The sequence below is a fragment of the Chlorocebus sabaeus genome, chromosome 11 (genome assembly GCF_047675955.1).
Source record: "Chlorocebus sabaeus isolate Y175 chromosome 11, mChlSab1.0.hap1, whole genome shotgun sequence".
Classification (NCBI taxonomy): Eukaryota; Metazoa; Chordata; class Mammalia; order Primates; family Cercopithecidae; genus Chlorocebus; species Chlorocebus sabaeus.
The window spans coordinates 26,405,396-26,421,938 of NC_132914.1; the positions used below are offsets into that span (position 1 = coordinate 26,405,396).

Below are 16,543 nucleotides of genomic sequence, written 5' to 3' on the forward strand. Positions count from 1 at the left end.
AATACCACCTTACTCCGGGAAGAATGGCCATAACAAAAAAAAACAAGAAACAGTAGATGTCGGCATGGATGTAGTGATCAGGGAACACTTCTACACTGCTGGTGGGAATGTAAACTAGTACAATCACTATAGAAAACAGTGCAGAGATTCCTTAAAGAACTAAAAGGAGGGGGGCGGATCATCACACACTGGGGCCTGTCGGGGGTGGGAGCAAGGGGAGGGAGAGCATTAGGACAAATGCCTAATGCATGCAGGGCTTGAAACCTGGATGACGGCTTGGTGGGTGCAGCCAACCATCATGGCACATGTATACCTATGTAACAAACCTGCATGTTCTGCACATGTATCCCAGAACTTAAAGTAAAAAAAAAAAAAAAAAAAAAAAGTACAGAATAAAACCTCCTCTTTGTATCTCTGGTTAAAAAAAAAAAAAAAAAAAAGAACTAAAAGGAGAACTACCATTTGATCCAGCAATCTCACTGCTGAGTGTCTACCCAGAGAAAAAGAAGTCATTATAAGAAAAAGATACTTGCACACACATGTTAATAGCAGCAAATTCACAATTCCAAATCGTGGAACCGACCCAAATGCCCATCAATCAATGAGTGGATAAAGAAACTGGTATATATATATATGATGGAATACTGCTAAGCCATAAAAAGGAATTAATTATCAGCATTTGCAGCAACCTGGATGAGATTGGAGACTATTATTCTAAGTGAAGTAACTCAGGAATGGAAAACCAAACATCGTATGTTCTCACTGATATGCGGGAGCTGAGCTATAAGGATGCAAAGGCATAAGAATGATACAATGGGACTTGGGGAACAGAATGGGAGGGGGACAAGGGATAGAAGACTACAGATATGGTGCAGTGTATACTGCTTGGGTGATGGGTGCACCAAAATCTCACAAATCATTACTAAAAAACTTACTCATGTAACCAAATACCACCTGTACCCCAATAACTTATGAAAAAAATACATTAAAATAAAATGTTTCATTTGCAATATTAGAATTATGAGACATTTAAAGGAACAGGAAAAGGTCATCTATACACAGGCAGGGGGGTGGGAAAAGAAAGCAGGCAACAGAAAGTGCCTTTGAGAGAACCCAGATGTTGGACTTGATAGGCAATGACTTAAAAGTAGTCATTATATTCTTTTTTTTGGCTGCATAGTATTCCATGGTGTATATGTGCCACATTTTCTTAATCCAGTCTATCATTGATGGACATCTGGGTTGATTCCAAGTCTTTGCTATTGTGAATAGTGCCACAATAAACATATGTGTGCATGTGTCTTTATAGCAGCATGATTTATAATCCTTTGCGTATATACCCAGTAATGGGATGGCTGGGTCAAATGGTATTTCTAGTTCTAGATCCTTAAGGAATCACCACACTGTCTTCCACGATAGTTGAACTAGTTTACAGTCCCACCAACAGTGTAAAAGTGTTCCTATTTCTCCACATCCTCTCCAGCACCCATTGTTTCCCGACTTTTTAATGATTGCCATTCTAACTGGTGTGAAATAGTATCTCATTGTGGTTTTGATTTGCATTTCTCTGATGGCGAGTGATGATGAGCATTTTTTCATGTGTCTGTTGGCTGTATGAATGTCTTCCTTTGAGAAGTATCTGCTCATATCCTTCACCCCCTTTTTGATGGGGTCGTTTGATTTTTTCTTGTACATTTGTTTAAGTTCTTCGTAGATTCTAGATATTAGCCGTTTGTCAGATGGGTAGATTGTAAAAATTTTCTCCCATTTTGTAGGTTGCCTGTTCACTCTGATGGTAGTTTCTTTTGCTGTGCAGAAGCTCTTTAGTTTAATTAGATCCCATTTGTCAATTTTGGCTTTTGTTGCCATTGCTTTTGGTGTTTTAGTCATGAAGTCCTTGCCCATGCCTATGTCCTGAATGGTATTGTCTAGGTTTTCTTCTAGAGTTTTTATGGTTTTAGGTCTGACATTTAAGTCTTTAATGCATCTTGAATTAATTTTTGTGTAAGGTGTAAGGAAGGGATCCAGTTTCAGCTTTCTACATATGGCTAGCCAGTTTTCCCAGCACCATTTATTAAATAGGGAATCCTTTCCCCAGTTCTTGTTTTTGTCAGGTTTGTCAAAGATCAGATGATTTTAGATGTGTGGTATTGTTTCTGAGGGCTCTGTTCTGTTCCAGTGGTCTATACTAATCTCCTTGTATGTCTCCATCAAAGCTCTTGAATGGCTAGATGCCTCATCAATGACCAGTAATATTTTGAAAGGAATCTTTTTTTCTGAGCAGTAGGTCTCAATAGTGCACTTAAAACATTCAGTAAACCATGCTGTATACAGATATGCTGTCATTCAGGCTTTGTTGTTCCATTTATAGAGCACAGATAGAGGAGATTAAGCATAATTCTTAAGGGCCCTAGGATATTTGGAATGGAAATGAGTATTGACTTCAATTTAAAGTCACCAGCTGCATTAGATCCTAACAAGAGAGTCAGCCTGTTCTTTGAAGCTTTAAAGCAAGGCATTAATCTCTCTTATCTAGTTATGAAAATCCTAGATGACATATTTTTCCAATGTAAAGCTATTTCATCTACACTGAAAATCTGTTGTTTAGCATAGCTACCTTCATTGACGATCTTAGGCTGGATCTTCTGGATAACTTGCTGCAGCTTCTCCATCAGTACTTGATGCTTTACCTTGAACTTTTATGTTCCACAAACACCTTTTTTCCTTAAATCTCATGAACAAACTTCTGCTAGCTCCCAACTTTTCTTCTGCAGCTTCCTCCATCTCAGCCTTCATGGAATTGAAAAGACCTAGGGTCTTGCTCTGGATTTTAGGCTTTGGCTTAAAGGAATGCTATGGCTGGTTTGATCTTCTATCTGGACCACTCAACCTTTCTCCATATCAGCAATAAGACTGTTTTTCTTCCTTATCATTCATGTATCCACTGGAGTTGGCACTTTTAATTTCCTTCAAGAACTTTTCTTTTGCATTCACAACTTGGCTAAGTAATCGGTGCAAGAGCCCTAGCTTTTGACCTGTGTTGGCTTTCAATGTGTCTTCCTCACTAAGCTTAATCATTTCTAGTTTTTGACTTAAAGTGAGAGATGTTAAACTCTTCCTTTCAGTTGAACCCTTAGAGGTCATTGTAGGGTTATTAAATGGCATAGTTTCAATATTGTTGTGGCTCAGGGAATAGGGAGGCCCTAGGAGAGGGAAAGAACTGGGGAAACAGCCAGTTGGTGGAGCAGTCAGATAACACACAACATTTCTCAAGTAGGTTCACCATCTTATACTGGTGTGGCTCATGGGACCCCAAAACAATTATAGTAGTAACATCAAAGATCATTGATCATCATAACAGGTATAATGATGATGACAAAGTTTGAAGTATTGCAAAAATCACTACAATGTAACACAGAGACACAAAGTGAGCACATGCTGTTAGGAAAATAGCACCAATAGACTTACTCAGCACAAGGTTGCCACAAACCTTGAATGAACTTGTAAAAATATGTAATACCTGCAAGGTACAATAAAGCAAAATGCAATAAAGTGCATTGTCTGCATTGCTCTTTTAAATGCTTAAATATTTTTAATGTTTACAAACCTCTCTTTTAAACCTAAAAATGGTGTTTAGTACTGTAAGTATCAAATGCTCATATTAAAAACATATACTTTGAAATGTTTTAAAAAATAAAATAGTCATTATAAATATGTTCCAAGAAATAAAGTAAACCAAGTTTGCAAAATTAAAGAATGATGACAGTGTCTTAATAAATAGAGAATACTCATTAAGAAATAACATTATTTTTAAAGGTTGATATTTTAAAATAACCAAAATTCTGGCATTAAAAATGTGGTAACTAAAATGAAAAATCCACTAGAGAACTTTAATGGTAGAATTAATCTGGCAGAAGAATCAGTAAACCTGAAGGTAGATTGATAGAGATTATGCAACCTGAAGAACAAAAAGAAAAAAATGAAGAAAGTATACCCTCAGAGAACTGTAGGACACCATTAAGCACACCAATGTATACTTAATAAGAATACAATTAGATAATGTAGATGAAATGGGCAAATTCCTAAAAAAAATACAAACTATACAAATTGACTCAAACAGAAAAGGTAAGTAGACCTATAACAGTAAAGTGACAAAACTGGTGATCAAAAACATCTCTACAAAGAAAAGCCAGACTCAGAAGGATTCATTTGTGAATTCTAGCAAACATTTTTAAAGGAATTAATACCAATTCTTCACAAACTCTTCCCACCCTCCCAAAAAGAAAAGTTCTCAACTCATCTGTAATATGACTTCATTAAGAAGTCATATTATATTCAATATATAAAGAACTCTTTGTAATCAATATATAAAGAACTCTTCCAACTCGACAATAAAAAGACAAATAATGCAACTTAAAGATGGGTAAAGGATCTGAATATACATTATTTTTTTCAAAAAAGATACATAAATAGCCAACAAGCACATGAAAAGATCATTAATCATTAGGGGAATGGAAATCAAAACCACATTAAGAAGCCATATTACACCAATAACAAAACCAAAGACATCACAAGAAAACCACAGAATAATATTCCATAGTCACATATATGCAAAAATACTCAACAAAATGCTAGCAAATTGAACATAGCAACACACACACCATGACTAAGTGGGATTTATCCCAGGAATGCAGGGTTGGTTTAACACTCAAAAATCATTTCATTTAATATACCACATTAATAAAACAAAGAAAAAAAACACAGGATCACCTCAATAGAAAAAAATTTTGATAAAACCAAATACCCTTTTCTGGAAAAAAAAATTAACAAACTATGAATAGATAGAAACTTCCTCGATCTGATAAAGAACATCTACAAAAAAAACTTATGGCTAACATAGTTAAAGGTGAAAGACAGAATGTTTTCCCTCTAAGATCAAGAACAAGACAAGGACATCCACTCTCATCGCATCTATTCATTATCAGGCCAGAAGTTCAGTCAGGGAAAATTAGGCAAGAAAATAAAATAAATGGCACCTATATTGAAAAGAAAGAAGTAAAACTTTATCTATTTGCAAATGACATGATCCTATATGTAGAAAATATTAAACAATTTACTAAAAACCTATTAGAATAAATGGGTTCAACAAAATGATAGAATAAAAGATTAATATACAAAAAGTAATTGCATTTCTATCCATTTCAATGAGCAATACAAAATCAAAATTAAGAAAATAATCCCATTTACAGTGGCACAGAAAAGAATAAAATACTTAGGACTAAATTTAAAAAAAGAAATGCAAAACTTGTGCTCTGAAACTATAAAATGTTAAGAAAATTAATGAAGACCTAAATAAATGGAACACATTGCATGTTGATAGATAAGAACACGTAACATTGTTAAGATGACAATACTCCCTATATTGATCTACAAAGTCAATGCAAAATTCCAACTGCCCTTTTCTTTGCAGAAATTGAACAGTTTATCTTAAAATTCATGTAGAAAAACAAGAGAGTTAAAATAACCCAAAAAATCTGGGGAAAAAAAAAAGAACAAAGTTGGACAATTCCCATTCTGGATTTCAAAACTTATTAAAAAGAGTAATGAAGTGTAGTCCTCTGGCAGTGGGTTATACATAAAGATAAATGGAACATAACTGAGTGTCCAAAAATAATTCCTACATTCATAATCAATTGATTTTTGACAAGAGTACTAAGGCAATTCAAGGGGAAAAGAATGGTGTTTTCAACATATTGTACCCGGATAATTATATATCTGCATGCAAAATAATGAAGTTGGACCCTTCCTCAAATTACACACAAAAATTACCTCAAAATGGATCATAGACCTTTTTGTAAGAGTTAGGACTATGAAACTTTTAGAAGAAAATGTAGAAATAAATTGTGGTTTTGAGTTGGGCAAAGCCTTTTTAGATATGATACTAAATGTACAAGTGACAAAAGAAAAAAGATAAATATGACTTCATCAAAATTAAAAACTTGTTTGCTACAAAGAACACCATCAAGAAAGTGAAAAAGACAACTCACAGAATTAAAGAAAATATTTCCAAGTCTGATAATGATCGTGTGTCCAGAATACATAAAGAACTCTTCCAACTCAGCAATAAAAAGACAAACAATGCAATTTAAAGATGGGTAAAGAAGTTGAATAGACATTTTTTCAAAAAAGATATACAAATAGACAACAAGCACACAAAAAGATCATTAATCATTAGGACAATGGAAATCAAAATCATGATAAGATACTACTTCACAAACGCTAGCATGGGTGTAATTTTAAAAGACAGAAAATACCAAGTCTTGTTTAGTATGTGAACAAATTGTGGGAACGTAAAATGGTGTGGCTGCTTTGGGAAACAGTTTGCCATTTTCTGAAAGTGTTAAACACACAGTTACTTTATGACTCGGCAATTCCACTCCTAGATATATACACAATAAATATAAAAATATATATCCGCACAAAAGCTTCTATGTGAACATGCATAGTAGCATTGATCACAATAGCCAAAAAATGGAAACAACCCAATGTCCATAAATTGATGAATGAATAAACAAAATGTGGCATATCCATCCCATGGGATATTATTCAGCAATAAAGAAATGAACTACTGATACATACTACCACATGGATGAACCTTGAAAACATGCTAAGTGAAAGAAGACAGTCACAAAAGACCACAAATTATAAGATTGCATTTAAATGAAATGTCCAAATTAGGCAAATCTACAGAGACAGAAAAGAGATTAGTGATTGCCTCAAGCTAGGTGACTTGGGGGAGAGGAGTAGGAAGTGGCTGCTAAGGAGTGTGAAGTTTCTTTTAGAGGTGATAGAAAATAGAATAGGTAATTAAAGTTGGGCGCAGTGGCTCACACGCATAATCCCAGCACTTTGGGAGGCCAAGGTGGGCAGATTGCTTGAGTACAGGAATTCGAGACCAGCCTGGGCAATGTGGCAAAACCCTGTCTCTACAAGAAATACAAAAATTAGCCAGGCATGGCATGCCTACAGACCTAGCCTACTCAAGAGGCTGAGGTTGGAGGAGCACTTGAGCCCGGGAGGTGGAGGTTGCAGTGAGCTGAGATTGCACCACTGCCCTCCAGCCTAACAGAGTGAGACTGTCTCAAAAAAAAAAATACATATATATACATATATATATATATATATATATAAAATTATATTGTGGTGACCACATAACTCTGTATATATATTAAGAATCATTAATTACATTAAATAATGTTATTTAAAATTTTGTTATCCACGACATTACAATTGTAATAAAATATCAGCTTATTGAAGAAAGGTGTCTTTAATTTGAAATATATTTAGTTTTCATTTCTGTTAATTTACTCATACTACAAACATTTACAGGACATCAAAAAGTGCTTGGTACTAGCAATACTCTGATGAAAAATAATTTCTGCAACTAATACTGTGTTTGGCATATAGAATGTACTCAACCAGTATGTTTTGGATGGATGGATGGATGGTGATAGAGTAGATCTGATAAGTGCAAGAAGGTAGTAGTGTTCCATTTTTATTAATGTTCATAGGCTGTACTAACGTATCAAAATTTGAATTTTACCAAGACTAGGTAACACTGATGTCTTGATTTCCTTTCCTTTATAAGCCAAACCAGCAGTTTGACTGAAAAAAAATGAACAGCAATGACAAAATTATTGGTTGATACAGTAAGCTATATGCCATGGAAAGATTCTGGGGCTTATTGTCAGGAAAAAAATAATGGGTTCAAATATTGTCTCTGGCACTTACTACCCATGTGACCTGAGATGAGTATTTAAGCCTTTGTTCAGTTAAAGGGGAATAATGTAACATCTTTCCTACTTGGTAAGATTATTAATAATGCATATTTAGAAAGCAGCATAATGGTCAATAAATGGAAGTTATGATTATTAAACTTAACTTCAAATAGATTTACTTTTTATAAAAGTAATAACTGCTTGTACTATTATTTATCCATAAGGGTAAACATTTAAAATGTATATTTCATATGTCACATCAAACTTTGTAATAAATAATTAAAAAATTATGAAACTCTGTGGTTCCACAAAGTATAATATAAGAGACGCACAATTTGGAAATTAAACTAAACAACTGCTGAAAATCTGGTCTTTCCATTTAGGCTTCTTTGCTTTCCCATCCTAATTTTTTTTTTTTTTACTCTTGAATAATAAATATATCATTATTAGTTGTACTATTACTTAAAACCATAGTAGGACTTTTCACTTTTTAAAAAGTAGCTTGAAATTATTTATACTAAAACAAATTTGCGAATTTGCAATCAGAAATTCTAAAACTCTATTTAACAACCCAAGAGTTTTTCTTCCTGTACAGTCTCCTCATTAATCCAACCATACTCCATCCAAATCTTTAAAAAACATTTCCCCGAAGTTAGTGGAACAAATTTTATGATTTGGATGCCATTTTTAAAATAATATATGTTAAAGAGTCCAGGTAAGGAACTATAGTTTTATTTGGGGCCTTTAGAGAAGGAAGCTTATTGTTCACAATACCATCATGTTATGAACTGAATGCTTGTGATCCTTCCCCCAAAAATTCATTTGTTGAAGCTCTAATCACCACTGTGAGGGTATCTGAAGGTGGAACCTTTGGGAGGTATAGGTTTAGATGAGGTCATGAGGGTTGAGCCCCCATAATGTGATGAGGTATGTCTTTATAAGGGGATGAGAAGACTGGGGCTCTCTCTCTGCCATGTGAGGATCCCATGAGAAGACAGACAGCCGTCTATGAAACAGAAGGAGGGCCCTTACTAAGAACCCAACCATGTTACACTCCAATCTTGAATTTCCCAACTTCCAGAACTGTAAGAAATAAATGTTTGTTGTTTAATCCTTCTGGTCAGTGATGTTCTATCAAAGTAATCCAAATGGACTAAAACACCCCATCTTTCTTTGGCCATCTCTGCTTTAGTACTGAAGGTGCCAAAAATTAACATTAGCTCTATTCGCCAAATATAACTTTCTTCTCCTTTCAAAAAATATTTAAACAACCAACCTCTCTTTTAATCTTCTTTCTCCTCATTTCAGAAAAGAAAAGCATTGAGAGCCTGTTTATTAAGAAAATTATTTTGAGTCAGAGCTACCTTAGCTGATGCTCAATGGATTAACTTCACTCCAATGCCACACCCCCAATCTGAGCTCAATACAGCCAATTGGAATTTTATATACGTCCCACAAGTCAGATTTCTCAGGACTGTATTTTCAAATCTTCTATTTAGTCATGCCATGTCTATGATATATTTTCAATATTAGAGGTCAGTATGCATTCAACAATTCAGTTAATGCAACATTCCAAGCAATGTTCTAGGCTCTGAAAATATAGCACAAGATCATAGTCTTGAAGAAGCATTAATAGTCCTTTAAGGATAAGCTTCTCAAGGATCTCATGATCCTTGGGTGAGACAGAAAATAAGCATATAACATGGTAATTTTAGATTGTGATAAGTCATACAGCAAGTCATGACAGAAATATAAATATAACTTATCATTTATGATTATAATGGGATGAGCTGGGGAAGCCTTTCTAAACAGATGACAGTTGAGTTGAATCCTACACGACAAGAAGGAGCAAGGCATGCAAAGAACTTGAGGAAAGGCATTCAGTGGAAGCATCCAGCAAGGCCAAAGACCCTGACAGCTGGTGGGTTTGAAAAATAGAGAGGAGGCCAGTGTGCTGAGTAAGAAAGAAGGAATGGTATGAGATGAAAAAGATTAGCAAGGGTCCGATGATAGAGGGCTTTATAGACAATAAGATACAGGATAAACAAGGAAGAGACTTACATATTCCTTTTTAATATCAAGGAGAATATCCCAGGAAGTTCTATAGCAGATTTTCTTTTCAACTCATTGGCCAGAATTCTGTCACATGTGCATTCCAATTTTTAAGCCCATTGCTGACAATAGGAATTGAGCTACCATGATGGGGCCATGACTAATCAAGTGTCACTTGGATAACCAGTCACCCTGAAGACCATGGCCCCCTGGGAACTGCATAAAATCAAGGTTCTGATGGCAAAGAAGAAGGGAGGAGTGGCTGTTGAACAGGCTCCTGATGGAAAGTGGCAGAGAAATCAATGTTTGTTATCAAGTGGAGGTACCAGGTAATCAGTTGATTATGAGTCCAAAATTCAGGGGTGTCAGATGAATGACAAATGGAACATAGCTGACAGGTCAGGAACTGGACAAGATCTCCTGGAGAGACTGCACATAGATTTAGAAGTCAGTCCAATATTGAGACATGCTCTAGAATTATCTCAATATTTTGAGATTAGATAAAGTAAAAGAAATAAGAAATGATTGGCCAGAGCTAGATATGGGAAAGTGTTCATCATAAAAACCAAAAGAGAAAAGTTTCCAAGAAGGAATTGGACAGTTGGATCAGAGGTGGTTGTGAAGAAGGTGAGAACAATGAAAACAGGAGGAGTGCACATAGGATCTAGCAATAAGAAGATTGTGGTGGCCCTGCCACCGCAGATTCAGTGAATGGTTAGGTAGAAGCTTGAAGCCAGGTGTAACGGCTCATGCCTGTAATCCCAGCACTTTGGGAGGCCAAGGCAGGAGAATCACTTGAGCCCAGGAGTTCAAGAGCAGAATGGGCAACACAGTCATATCCCTTTCTGTACAAAACAAAACAAAACAAAACAAAAAATTAGCCAAGCATGGTGACACATGTTGTAGTCTCAACTAGTCAGGAGGCTGAGGTGGGAAGACTGCTTAAGCCTAGAAGGTTAAGGCTGCAGCGGGTTGCCACTGCATTCCAGCCTGGGTAGCATAATAAGACCTGTTGCAAAAACAAATAAACATACAAACAAACAAAAAACAACAACAACAAAAAACCACACACACACAAACAACAACCACCAAAACAAAGGAAAAAAAAAAAAAAACCAGAAACAGAATCTTGATAGAGTAACCAAAAAAGAGAATGATGAAAACCAAGGAAGTATTTTAAGGTTTTTTTGGTTTTTGTAATTTGGGAGTTCACAGAACTTCCATATATGTTGTCTGGAAATGACATCATGTGGAGAAAGCCATAGATGTTGCAGAATAGAAGGAGTTTAACTGTAAGAACAAGAATCCTTGGAAAGCTGAGGGTGGGTAGGGTCAGAGTAGGACTGGAAGGATTCACTTCTGATAGAAGCAGACACATTTCTCCTATTTCAAAAACAGGGAAGGCAAAGACAATATGGGCGCAGAGACAATACAGCACAGAGACTGAGGTACATAGATTTGACTAGATGAAGGCACTCTTGTCTGATCTTGGATTTTTTTTTTCAATGAAGTATAAGTCTAAGTCATCAGCTATGAATAGGGAGTGAGAGAATGTGAGAGGTTTTGGGAGAGAGGAAATGTGAAATAGTCATTTCAAAGACTCAAAAGGGAACTTTATTAGGGAAAACTAGTAGGACCCTTCCACAGTACTAAGGGCCTATTTGAGGCCTGAGATTACAAATTTAAAGTATAGCCAGGACAACAGATGTGATTAATCTCTAGGCATAGAGAAAATGGCTAGTTAGGCTCATGAAGAGTTGGAGTCTAGCCAGGTAAGTACAGGGAGAGTGGGGCCAGAAAATTGAGCATGTTTTCAATTAAATGATTTTAGAAATGGGTCATGAATTGTAAGCTGGACAAAAAGAGAAGCAAGGTTTGGAGAGTAGTGAAAATTGTGAAAGAGTGACAGCATCGATGGACTAGAGGTTTCAATGATTAAGGAATAATTGCAATGGAGACGTGAGGGTAAGGGAGTTGAAAGGAGAGGTGGTTGTGACCATTAGACATATTTCCACTTTGAAAGGTTAGGTTGCTCATACATTATTACTGGATGTTCACTGCAGACTTTAAAAAAAGATCAAAGTAACTGCTGAGCCCAGCTTGCTAACATAGAGTAGAATTATGTGTGGCTAAGAAGCAGCCATGTGATTAGGGAATTGATAATGTGCTAATTCAGTGATGCCAGGGCAAAATGGGCCACAGAACATTAGATCTGAGCAATACAGAAACATCACAGCATAAGGAAGAGAGCTAGGGCCTGCTTCAAACCTAGCCGCGACATGTAGCAGCTGTATGTGTTTCAGACTTTCTGAACCTGTCTGCATTTCGGATTATCCTTTTAAACTGGGATACGGCTACCTCCCTCACAGAGTTGTTACACACATGAAGAAGGATAATGTATATAAAGTGCCTGTAAATAGCAGGTTCTCAGTAAATATTAATCACTGTGAAAATAAGGAGTCATGTCCCTACTGCTGCATGGCAGTTTTGAAGTCACTTTGGGAAGCTTGCAAGTGTTGAAGGAATGACACTCAGAAGGACAATGAAAGGATTCTCCTTGTAGGGCCCTCATGGATGAGGACAAATCCTGGGTTGGTTATTACATTGTATCTAATAATTCTGATGATAGGATTGAAGTCCTGTTTGTTGGCTATTGACAGTGTAGAAGTCAAAAATAAAATCACAACACCTGGTTTAATTTTTTAAAAGATAAATAGTAAACCCCAAGTTATGAGAGATGGCATTGTTCAGGATAGTATGGGGTGGAAGACCTGCCCCTTGCCCACCAAGAACAGGCCTGTTGTTCAAAGACAGCATATGGAAAGTAGAGCTCAGTGTCCCTAAATGGGTTCTGAAACCATCCTAGTCTTTACCTTCCTCTCATCTCTCCTGGCCCTCTCCCGTCACTCTGGCCCCTCACCTGCTCCCAGTTTGTCATTTGATTGTTCTGTCTTCCCAGATTCATCTTGGTTTCCAGCATCTGATCTCTCTTTCCAATGGTCTTCTGCTTTCTGTTGAGGGACTGCCAGTATCCAACCTAGCCCCAGAATCATTTATTTTATCTTACGCTTTTCTCAAAGCCCCTTAGAGGGGCAGCTGGGTCAAGAGGGGTGATGTCTGCCACTCATGTGTGTTAACCCAAAGTCCCCGGTTCTTCAGTTCTCCCTGGCTTTGATGATTGCTGGAGTAAAAGGTAGCCTGGAAGTATGCAGAAAGGAAGCATCAACCATAGTTCAGAGAGAGGTCACCACCTATCAAACAGGTGGGCAAAACGAAATTCCAACGGTAGTGAGCTGCCAATGTTTAAAAATATAATGTCCTGGTGACCTTAGAAAATCCTTAAAAGGTAGGTAAGGATCTATTGGAGCTTAGAAAATGTAAATGCAAACCAGCTTTTTGCCAGCAATTTTGCTTTCAGAGTATTTGCATTTTAGTCTTTCAACTTTGAAATTCAAATAATATGAAAACTTCTCTATGACATGGATCTATTAAATTTGAGAGATTGTTGATATACCTTGTTTAAGACCCATCAACTAATAAAAAGCCAAATTAAAGTGCCACACTTTTAAAATGTCTTTCCTAGTATTCTGGGATGATAATAATTTGGATTTTCTTCTAGTGACTTCTCAAATCCTTAAAATGTCATTTTCTAAAATGATCGAATAGGTTTTTGATGCTTTTATATGTAATAGATCATTTGACTATTTAATGATGTTGTGTTGTCTGCAATAATAAATATTTTTCTTATACAATTTCTACAATCTGGCTGGGTGCAGTGGCTCATACCTGTAATCCCACCAAGGCAGGTGGATTGCTTTGAGCCCAGGAGTTCAAGATCAGCCTGGCTAACATGGCAAAACCCATCTCTACCAAAAATACAAAAAAATTGGCTGGGCAAGGGGCCTGTGTCTGTAGTCCGTCCCAGCTGCTCTGAAGGCTGAGGTGGGAGGATGGCTTGAGCCTGGGAGGCAAAGGTTGCAGTGAGCCGAGAACAAGCCACGGCTCTGCAGCCTGGGTGACAGAGCCAGATCCTGTATTAAAAAATAATAAAAATTAAAAATGAAAAAAATAAAATTTCTACAATCTAGCACAAATGATTTTTGGAAGTAATTAAAAAATAAAATGTGTAGTTAAATCTGTGTTCATTTATTCGTTCTTTTATCTCTAGCATGTCACATGCTTTCTAACATTTACCAGTCAAATAAACACATAAATACACCAGTTATGAATTCATCATCTTCTGAGTTCTCAGTATTATATATAAAAAAGCATTTGCTATTATTATTATTATTATTTTAAGACGGAGTCTCACTCTGTCGCCCAGGCTGGAGTGCAGTGGCGGGATCTTGGCTCACTGCAAGCTCCGCCTCCCGGGTTCGCGCCATTCTCCTGCCTCAGCCTCCGAGTAGCTGGGACTACAGGCGCCCGCCACTGTGCCCGGCTAATTTTTTGTATTTTTAGTAGAGGCGGGGTTTCACCGTGGTCTCGATCTCCTGACCTTGTGATCTGCCCGCCTCGGCCTCCCAAAGTGCTGGGATTACAGGCGTGAGCCACCGCGCCCGGCACGTTTGCTATTATTTTAAATTAAATTTATTTCATTTGAAATCTTGAAACTGGTAATCTGTCTCTAGTTGACCAAAATGGTTCTTCTTGACTAACACAGATTGGTAAAAACAGCCAATTTCATAGGAACTGTCAAATAACTTTCAAAATTGGTAACAGTGGAGACTTCAGGACAAATTATCTGAGTATGTTTTCTCTTTCTCTTCCTTTACTTCCTTCCTTCTTTTCTTCCTTCCCTGCTATATTACTATGTTACTATTATTATTACCAAAGGATTATTTAGTCAAGATAGAGAATGTAGTTTTTTAAAAATGTAAAGTTTTTCATCATAAACGTAATGCATATTTATTGGAGGAAATTTGGAAAACATAGGCAAGCCACAAGAAACAATAAAAATCACTGAAAATGTTACTTCTGTGGGATACCTCTTTTTACACACTAATATGTCATTCCTGTCTATTCTATACATACATGTTCACTTCTATAGTCATGGGATCATGCTACACGTACCATTTAAACAATCTTTTTCACTTCACAATAGTCTGTACAATGTTTCACTCAAAAACAGCATCTCGATTCATGCCATTTTTATTACTTTAGAAATTTCATGTTTATGAAAAAATATTGTTCTTATATCTGATCCTGTATAAAAAATAATAACAAAAATAAGAAATGAAAAAATTTCTACAATCTAGCACAAATCATTTTTTGAAGTAGTTAAAATACAAGTTTAAAAAATAAAATGTATAAATCTGTGTTCACTTATTCATTCTTTTATCTCTAGCATATTGCATGGTTTCTAACATTTACCAGTTGAATAAATACATGAATACACCAATTATTAATTCATCATCTTCTGAGTTCTCAGTATTACATATAAAAAAGCATTTGCTATTATTTTAAAGTAAGTTTATTTCATTTGAAACCTTGAAACTGGGCAATCTGTCTCTAGTTGACGTCTCAGTGATGACAAATATGACCACTTTCTGAAGTGTCAGGTGTTAGTATAGAAAGGAAATGAGGGAAACCAGTGAATTGCCTGATGGGAAAAATCCAGCATTCATTTCTCACTTACTATGGTGGGTCTGGTCTCTGGAAACACCGATGTCTTCCGCTCTCGCTGGCTGTTGCATGTAGTGTCCTTAAGCTTCTTCTGTTATGCTCAGCCCCGGAGATCTGGCACACGGAGCCATAGTAACAACGCATTCAGCCAGGTTTCCTTAGCTACACACTAGTGACAGGACAGGACGCTGCCCTGAAGTGCCTGCCACTGACTCAGGGAGGAGGCTTGGGACACACAGCAGGAGGTGGGAATGGCTTCTACCTCACCCAGAGGGGCTGTCACCTTAAAAGGAAGTCACTCCATGGTCTTACAGATCTCAAGCCTTGGCAGGGATCTAACAGGCTTTTATGAGTTTCATAGGATCTTATCTGCTTGGTAACCCAGTTTTAACCACACAGAAAGTTTTTTTTCTTTTTAGTTTTACCCTGTATGAATTAACCAGCAGCAAAGAACTTTCGATGATGTTTTCCTAAATGAATTCCTTTTACATTCCATATTGGGTTAATGAGTTCAGTGTCATTTCAACGATATGTGTGTGTGCCTGGGGGTTTTTGTCTTCCAGTGTGTATGCTGCTTTTCCTGATTTCTCATTTCATCTGGCTAATATGTTTCAGGCACAGTGCTCAGTGCTAGGGGATCTTAGAAGGGACTCTGTAATCTCTCTCAAGAACTGAAGTGCCAAATACTGTAGGCATTAGCTACATGTGGCTATTTACTTTATTTATTTATTTATTTATTTATTTATTTATTTATTGTAATAAGAGTCTAGCTCTGTCGCCCAGGCTGAAGTGCAGTGGTGTGATCTCAGCTCACTGCAACCTCCGTCTCCCAGGTTCAAGCGATTCTCTTGCCTCAGCCTCCCAAGTAGCTGGGATTACAGGTGCCCGCCACCATGCCCAGCTAATTTTTCTATTTTTAGTAGAGACGGGGTTTCACTGTGTTGGCCAGGCTGGTCTTGAACCCCTGACCTCGTAATCCGCCCGCCTCGGCCTCCCAAAGTGCTGGGATTACAAGCGTGAGCCACTGCACCCAGCCATTGATTTTTAATTAATTAAATGCAACTAAAACTTTACTTTCTCAGCCACAC

General features: G+C 36.8%; 1 protein-coding gene across 2 annotated transcripts in view; it reads right to left on the reverse strand.

The window, feature by feature from the left end:
* LMNTD1 (lamin tail domain containing 1) overlaps positions 1-15,688 on the reverse strand; it is a 245,139-nt gene extending 229,451 nt beyond the window's left edge. For both annotated transcript variants that reach the window (XM_073020566.1, XM_073020567.1), the window contains exon 1: positions 15,469-15,688. The gene's annotated coding sequence lies outside the window, so the exon portion shown is untranslated. The remainder of the gene's footprint in view (positions 1-15,468) is intronic.
* Positions 15,689-16,543: the final 855 nt, after the last annotated feature.